The 8,266-nt window shown below is 37.1% G+C and overlaps 1 protein-coding gene across 3 annotated transcripts in view; it reads left to right on the plus strand.

Annotated features, from left to right (window-relative positions):
* Window positions 1-7,787, plus strand: part of MGST1 (microsomal glutathione S-transferase 1) — a 50,169-nt gene extending 42,382 nt beyond the window's left edge. For 2 of the 3 annotated variants that reach the window (XM_085230915.1, XM_085230927.1), the window contains exons 5-6: window positions 210-2,331; window positions 2,422-7,787. The gene's annotated coding sequence lies outside the window, so the exon portion shown is untranslated. The remainder of the gene's footprint in view (window positions 1-209; window positions 2,332-2,421) is intronic. The other variant, XM_085230921.1, reaches the window with a different exon arrangement.
* Window positions 7,788-8,266: the final 479 nt, after the last annotated feature.

Here is an 8,266-nt window from a genome sequence, read left to right on the forward strand (position 1 = left end):
GAGCCCCTCACTGATGAGAAATCCTCTGCCACCGCTTTCAAAAATTGGCTTATTTCCATTTCAGAATATGAGAAGCAAGGAGTTTAATAAACAGGTGCTAAAGTAAAGCGAAACCCATAGTTACGAAATGGAGGTATTATTGTCTTGATTGAGGCTCTTAACATTAAGGGCGTACTTGGTTAAGTTTTATCTCTCTTTCATTTGCACAGAATCCATTTCCCAGCTCCGGATGTACGGGAGATTATATATAGAGATCTGACACCCATCTCTATTTGGCTGTTGAATCTTGGCAACTGAGTCCATTAACCCCATAACGTCGTGTACTCCTGGTGTCTGCTCGAGAGCTGTGTGCTACAAGAGGCAGCAGGGTTTACAAGAAAGTGAATGAACTGTGAGACAAACAGGTTCCACAGTTGTTGCTGACACTGACCACACAGAGGCTTTGTCCAGTCATCCATTTCAGTGCAACAGGAAGTTTTGCGTCTTGCAGTGAATGACTGATACCTACTGATATCATGAGCTTATCGTGAATTTATGCATAGCATGAAAAGTAAAAGAGACGATAGCTGTGTACAGATGTGTAGCTGGTTTATCATTTACTGATCTGGCTATCCTTGCTCAGATGTTTTGTTCCCGCATGATAACTGCCTGTCAAATTATAAAATGGCCCTAGTTAAATGGCCAAGCTAGAAAAAGAATGATGAAAGATATTGTGATAAATATGAAAGAGTGAATTGAAAGATTCGAGCTTTGCCTCTGGTTATGATCAATCTCATTTGGATCTCATTAATGTTTCCAGAAGCGTCCACTGAAGTCCATGGTGCCCAGTTAGGGATATTGTTAGACATATTTTTCAGAAATTGTGGGGATTCCTTTCTTCCATTAATTTGCTAGATATTTTTTAATGTAACACTTGTCTGAAGTTCTGTTTCTTTTGAAATGTTTTAGGAGCTGATGCTTCCAAATAATTTAGGTGATTCTGAAAATGATGTCCTTAATCTTTACATCTTACCTTCTCATTATCTCCAGATTGATATAATGCTTTCGTTAAAAGAATGTGAGGAAGGTGACATAATTCAATGTAGTAAATTGTGTTGAGATCTTCAGATGGAAGGAGAAAAATGCCAACTCTTTATTCTCTGGTTATTTGTTGTTTTTTTTTCCTCTTCTGTCTCTCTCCACATTTTGTGTACTTTCGAACTGATTACTTAGCTATCTGGCTTGGGACTATTCCTCTTCCGAGAATTAAGTCATTTAGTACGAAAAAATGAGCTTAGTAATGCATACTGTTCTTTGATGGAAGGCTACTCTACTTTGATCACCAATACATCATCATACATTACAATGCTTCATATCTGATTCTCTTTTCATTTATAGCAGCACAAATCAGGAATAACTTCAATGAAGTCTGTGGAATTAAACTGATGTGAGTGAGGATATTCAGACTTTCCTTCTATTCAGACCTCCTTATTCTGACATGTAAATTGACTACCTTTCTACAATAGAAGCCATTTAGGAGTAAATTTCCAATGCGCTGTATGATCATTAGATTGGTATGTAATTCATGTGTGCCATTTTGAAAATGCCAGTGCCCCTTTGAAAGGCTATGAAGGAAAAATGGTTACTTCTATAATGTTACTTAAAAGGCTTCTGTTTATCAAAACCTCACTGTGTCATGAAGGTAGTGTTTGTGCTTAGTGCAGAAAAAGCATGCTTGTCTCTGTGACTGATCTACAGAACAACTCTTGAATAATGGAAACTTATTTTGTGCATATAAGAGAGATATATAATCCTCCATCTGCTCCTTGGAAAAACTAGAAAATTTGGCTTTGCTATTTCTGAATTTAATCTTAATCTTCAGAGCACTAAAACTCTCCAGTGGGGCCAGTGGTTGAACTGAGCTACTGAATATTGCCTGCAGAAATTTATTACAAGATTGAATAATACAGTATTTTCTCCATGCTGTTTTAACCTCTTGTATATCACTAAGGTAGACATTTGGGGGTGGAGAGTGAGTGCTGTCTCTTACTGCACGTCATTTTAATTTTGGGTGCAACCAAATAATAAGTGATCATAGTTATACTCATTTTTGTCTTTTTCCTCCTTTAAAAAATATTTCTGCTGCTGAAGTGGCTACAGTTCAGTTGGTAGTGAGGCTACAGAGTTTCATGTTTTCAAATACAAAAGTAATTGCCGTGGTTGTTAACACAACTGATTTCATTACATGGGATTATACTCCTTAGGCAAGGTCTCGGCGACTGTTCCACCCACATGGGAGTCTCAATGAAGTTCTGGCTGATCCTTGAGCAAGGCTGGAGCTTACAGTTCTCGGTAATAAATCATGTTTCATCATCATCTCTGAAATAATATACAATCAAAATGAAAAATTGTCTAAAACATACCTTAATTTTGTATTCTTAGCATTGAAGACCCAGAGGCCTGCTAGCTAAATATGGACAGATTATACAACAAAAGAAGAAACACACATAAGATATTAGAAAAGATTCCTGGAGCAGTGTAACTACCACCATCTTCCAGCATATGCACACACCTGCCATATATATATCCTCTTTGAGATACTCATGTATGCAAGAAAACAATGAACATAAGCCTTAAAAAATAAAAAAAAAGAAAAATGGAAATCCTGAAACAATCTGAAGTATGCCAAGGACCTAAACTGTAATCTCATTTCATATGAACATGAAGGAATTCTGCTGTTTACACCAGCAGCTCCAAAGATTTTGTCTGTGGAAAGCAGTATGTTGAAAGTTTTTAATTTTGGTGTATTTTAATGTAGTGGGAAGAGAAGAGTTTCAAAATGTTGGGCTTTTCTGATCATGTTTAGTTAGTGTTTTTTGGTAATTTGTGGATCACTAAGAATTACCTGACTGAACTGTAGTTCCTTGCACAAAGACTGATAATCTTCTGGGATTGGACGTGATTTGTAGTATGCAGATTTCCAGGATCTCAATCACATGTTGAAAATTGCTAATTGGTATTTTGTTATCAGTTGCCATATCAGCAATTATCTTTTCAGGCTTTCAAGTTAACATCTTCTGCAGTGGGTTGCAGGTCCACTAAAGCAGAGCATACGTCAGTAGTAAGATTTCTCCATAGTATGCACACTTTAAATGCTCTCTTTCAAGCAGAACAGCACGTCAAAAGCTTTAGGAAGGAGGAGACATTTCATTCCTCTTTTAAACAGCATACTACCAGGGTATTATGTTATTCACTGACTACCATTCAGATCTCAATCCAAGTAGAATAGAAAAATGTATTCATACTGCCAGTTTAGGTAACAGCATTTCACTTTAAATCTATTTCCCTGATTGTCTACTTGATGTACATATTGGATTTTCTCCTGAGATCCCTTCTGGATTAACTAGATCTCTTTCCAGGAAAACTTGGGAATGAATTGGCCACTACATTAACTTAAGGTCTGAGACAATATGGATGTGATGGCACCAAGTCTTGCTCCCTTCTTTCAGCGTAGTCTTTCAATAGTATCCCAACAAACCCAAAGCCATCACACACCCTTCTATCACAAGGGCTTTTTCCTTGGATGTGGTAATCCTTAGGATTGTGCTGGTAAAGCACCAGGTCACTGGATTTCATTACAGCCCACACATAAAAATAATAAATTAAAGCAGCGTATATAAAGGCCCATGGTGAGAATACAGAGGCCATGATCATGTGGAAAACAGTGCATGGAGAATTGCCATGCAGAGCACAAATAGTCTTAAATAGAAAATAAATAGGAAAATACAACATAATCCCCAACAGTCTCTAAGGCAAAAATCCCTTGAGTCTGCTGATCCAAAGAGGATCAACCATGGTGCCACAACATTGGTAAATGAGTGAGTAGCTACTGGGAGGGTGCATCTTCCAGTGAGTTACAGGCAATTATTCAGAGTGAACTCTCTGTAATTTATGTACATTTGTTGAAAGAAAATTGTGAAGTCATACCTAGTAAAGGGCTCAGTTAAAAGAAGGAAGTTAAAGTTTACTCCCTGTGCAACTAGAAGAATATAGAGAATTTGTTTGAATATCAAATCTGAACACCAAAAATCCACACTGTGGAGTTTGTTCTACAGAGTTGTAGGAAAATATCTGATTTCAGTTTGTAAGAATGACTAAAATATAGCAGCTGTTTATGTCTCCTGATTTCTTGAAGCTTTGCTTTGACTTTTATGGCCAGCAGCAAAAAGAGCCCTTGTGTAAGAAAATAAATTTGATCTTCTTTCCTTTTAGATACTCTTCTACTTTAGCAATTTTTTTTTTTTACCAAGGTACTCTAACTGAATGTAGAAAATCTCAGAAACTGCAGATTCTTTCATTTCACTGTTTGAAAAGATATGTCCAAGTCACTGGTGAGAGTCAGAATTATTCAGAAAGCTCTTCTTTGCTTTTCATTTACTTTTTCAAATAGATGTCTTTACACTATGCTGTGTTTCAGGTCACTCTAAAAATGGCTTTAATATTTGTAGCAAAGGGTAGATAGCATCAATTTCTCCATGATAAAAGGAATTAATATATGAACTGTGGTGTATAGAAAATGAACTTTGTTTTAAAACAACTTAATGCACCTTTTATTTTTTTCCTATAACCAAATTGTTTGCTTCTTTACCTCACTCCCTCCATAGTTTGAACACATTTATGGTTAAATACACAATGGGTGGGAAATAACCATGCAGTAACCTTCCTTTACTGATGCTTGACTATTACTAGAGTTAAATAAAAAGATATTTGGTAGTTATAATAATTTTGTCAAATGTTTGCAAGAGGGAAGAAACAGGTTAGAAAAGGCGTGACCTAAAGTTTGTCACTGACCACTGCTACTTTTACTATTTTATTTTTATTTTTTTATTCATTGTATAGTAATTTCTACAGGCAGTAGTCAGGTTCTGTTCTACAGAAGGCCCATGTTACAGCTGCTTGGAATTTTCCACTAAACTTTTCTGATTAAAAAAAATAGATTATTAAATAAAAATATTAAAATAACAAAACATACGTACTTTCCTGGGTAAAGTAGTGCTGATTTGATGGAAACTTGAAAACAAATTTGTATTTTTCTTGGTGGTTTTCTTTTTTTCCTCATTCACAGACTGAAAGATTTAGCTGGGCAACCAACAAGGCCACAATTCAAAATGGTACTACCAAGGGACTGTGCTTTACATGTCATGAGGTCTTATTCTTGCATATGAATATGATGCCATTCACGTTGCTTCTGTGTAGCCCAGCTGATTTTGCCCACAAGCTGGCAGAATTTCCCAATTTAAAGGAAGTAGCTTTGTTACTGGATGTATTAGAGCTACCATACGTGTGCACAGCAGCTGATTTGCACATTGCACAGTAACCCTGGCATGGCCTGGATCCATCACACCTGCTGTGCACGCACAATTGAAACGTGAATATGTGTTAATCATTGCTAAAAGTAGCCAACTATGTCTTTCTATGGAAACTTTCAAATTAAATTGAGAAAATTAATTTTCTTCTGAGTATTCTGAATGAAGAAAACAAGGTAGTAATGTGAGCTCTGACCAGGCTAGTAAAAATGTTTTCAGGTGGACCTTTTCCCAAATATAAGAAAAACACTGGCATTTGTGCAGAAGTTAACAACTCAAGTCACAGCATACAAGTTACAGTATTGATGGTAGTATTGTAGTACACTGCTGATGAGAAAACTTTGTGAGATAAAATCTTTAACCTAGAGCTAGGTTCAAAGTGCAGGTTTCACATCCAGATTTCACTCCTGGTAAAGTATGCCGGATTGATTGCCAAGCCCTCTGGTAGACAAGTTTTGTTAGAAATACGAGCTAGCTGCCATACCTGGATATACCATTCTGTTCGTAATTCAGACCACTTTAAAAGAGCAATATCAGCGACTGAGTTTCTCAGAGCAGACAAGTGCCTAAGTTATACATTTTTTTAATGGGATCCTTTCATTAGCCTTAGCTGATATTACTCATAAACCAACCCTTGCGCTACCAGGTTTAATCATTGTCTCGAGGCAGAGGCTTATTAGTGCAAGGTCATTCTATACTTTTTTATTTCATATTTTCCCTTAGAGAAAGTGAGCGATGTCTCCAGAAAAATCACCTACCTCCCGCCTAGCATATCAACATCCACAGACTTGCTGCCAGCATAGATGTAATGCCTCTTGGTCAAAACTCATGTTGCACCAAAACAGAAAGTTTACAGTAAAAAGCAGATAATAAGATCAAGCCTTGAAACTTTTATGTGGGATTATGTAAGCTGTTTAAAGAATTAATGATAAAACTTCTACTAAAAAAAAAAAAAAAAGAAAAAAGAAAAAAGGGAGGTGTTTCTTGAAAATATTAAATCTCTCATTGTGAATTAAGTGCTTTTGAAATGCTGGATTAATAATTCTGGAGATCAAAGCCTTACACCTGGCTGAGCTACTGACACGTCCCTATGGCCTTGGAGCACCCCACAGTCTCGCCCTTGGGGGAACCAGAGCAATCTGATTCCTGTGCCGCTGTTAGGGAACTGAGGTGCAAAAAGGCAAAGTCACATCTTTAAGCTCACATTAGAAGTCTGTGCTAAAGCAGGGATTTCAGACCAGGCATCTGATCTCCTTGGGTAGCAATCCAAATGAGGACTGTTGCCTGTCCTACAAAAGATGCAGTGACAGCCAGAAAGCCCCTGATCAAAAAGGGTGGAAGATTTCCCTGTGCCAACAAGTCCCTGGGCCTTCAGCAGAGAAGCACCAAAAAAGCAGAATTAAGACAGAGATAGCATTTTCAAGTGGCTAACACCAGCGTGGTGGCGACTGGACTGTGATCTAACAGGCTTACATGTTGTAGCATAGTGAACAATGACATACAGTAGAATCTTTTTGTAATTCTTTGTCATGTTAACATTCCTTGTTTTGGAGAGTATTTCCGACTGAATTTCAAATAACCCAATTCATTGGGAAAGATTTCTGCTCACACAATGTTTAATGGACTGGCTTTAGATCAAAATATGTCAATTGCACAGAAACATAGTATCATAAAATCCTAGAATCATAGAGTGGCTTAGATTGGAAAGGACTTTAAAAATCCTTGAGCTCCAACCCACTGCTGTGGACAGGGCTGCCATGCACCAGATCAGGCTGCCCCATCCAACCTGGCCTTGAATGCCTGCAGAAATGCGGCCTATTGGTCTCCTCAGAATTGCCACCTAACCTTTTTCTCCTGCCTGCCTCTCCAGGCTTCTCAGCAGCACATGGGCTGGGTTTCCAGGCTTTTTCACTCCTTGGTGCCTTTTTGGACAAGTAACCAAGATACCACGATTTCTCACACCTCTATGTTCATTGCTTCCTGGTTTTTAACTCCTGGAGTCATACAGAATATACTAAGAGGAATACAGGTTCAGAATCTGCGTGACAAATCAAAGGTTTCTGCTTGACAGGAATTGTAGTTCTTTGATCTGAAGTACTGATACTGCTTTGTTCATTTATATCAGTAGGAAATTCAGCCCATTTTTTTGTTCCCTGTTCTGTGCATACTCCTTAACCCCAAATAATAATAAATAATGTTTTAAAAAGAAGAATTAAAGTCTTATTTATAGCCACGTAAATTGAAAGGGTTTCAACTAATAATGTGAATCACATAATTTAAAATAAATAAATAAAAGAGATATAGGCAGAAAAGCAGCCAACCATATGTTTTCACCATATGCTGAAGCATACTTACTGTCCCTTGTATCCTGTAATCCCTGTGAAAACCATGTACACATATTCACTGATGGGAAAAAAAATAAAGAAAACCTACATGAAATAACTTTAAAGCTACAAGATCAAGTAGTGTGTATTTGGACTGAAAATTCATGAAGTCATAATTTCTCTAATAAATGTATATCATGAAGATATGGTTCTATGGGCTTGATCACACCACTTTTGGCTTGGAAGCTTTCCTTCATTCACTGGAGATGATGTATGGTAATCACTAAAAGAGTATGAATATTCACATGAAAGCATTGATCTGTATCCTAAAGATGTATCTTATATACCATCTCATCACTTCTTCAGTAGAGAGGTAGTTCTGGATTTCTTTGTGTCTGTATCTGATATCCATTAGATTAGTTGAGGGTTATAGGTATTCCCAGGAAGCAGATCACTTATTCTCAATGACTCTAAGATCTGAGCTTGACTTTTACTGCTTTATTGATGGAAATTAAACAGAGGTACCAAGTAGCGTTCACATAGCAATAGGATTGGTTGAAAACATTCAATTTTTTTTTTCATTGAAAAATTTGTTGC

This window comes from Meleagris gallopavo, chromosome 1, assembly GCF_905368555.1.
Source record: "Meleagris gallopavo chromosome 1, MGAL_WU_HG_1.1, whole genome shotgun sequence".
Classification (NCBI taxonomy): domain Eukaryota; kingdom Metazoa; phylum Chordata; class Aves; order Galliformes; family Phasianidae; genus Meleagris; species Meleagris gallopavo.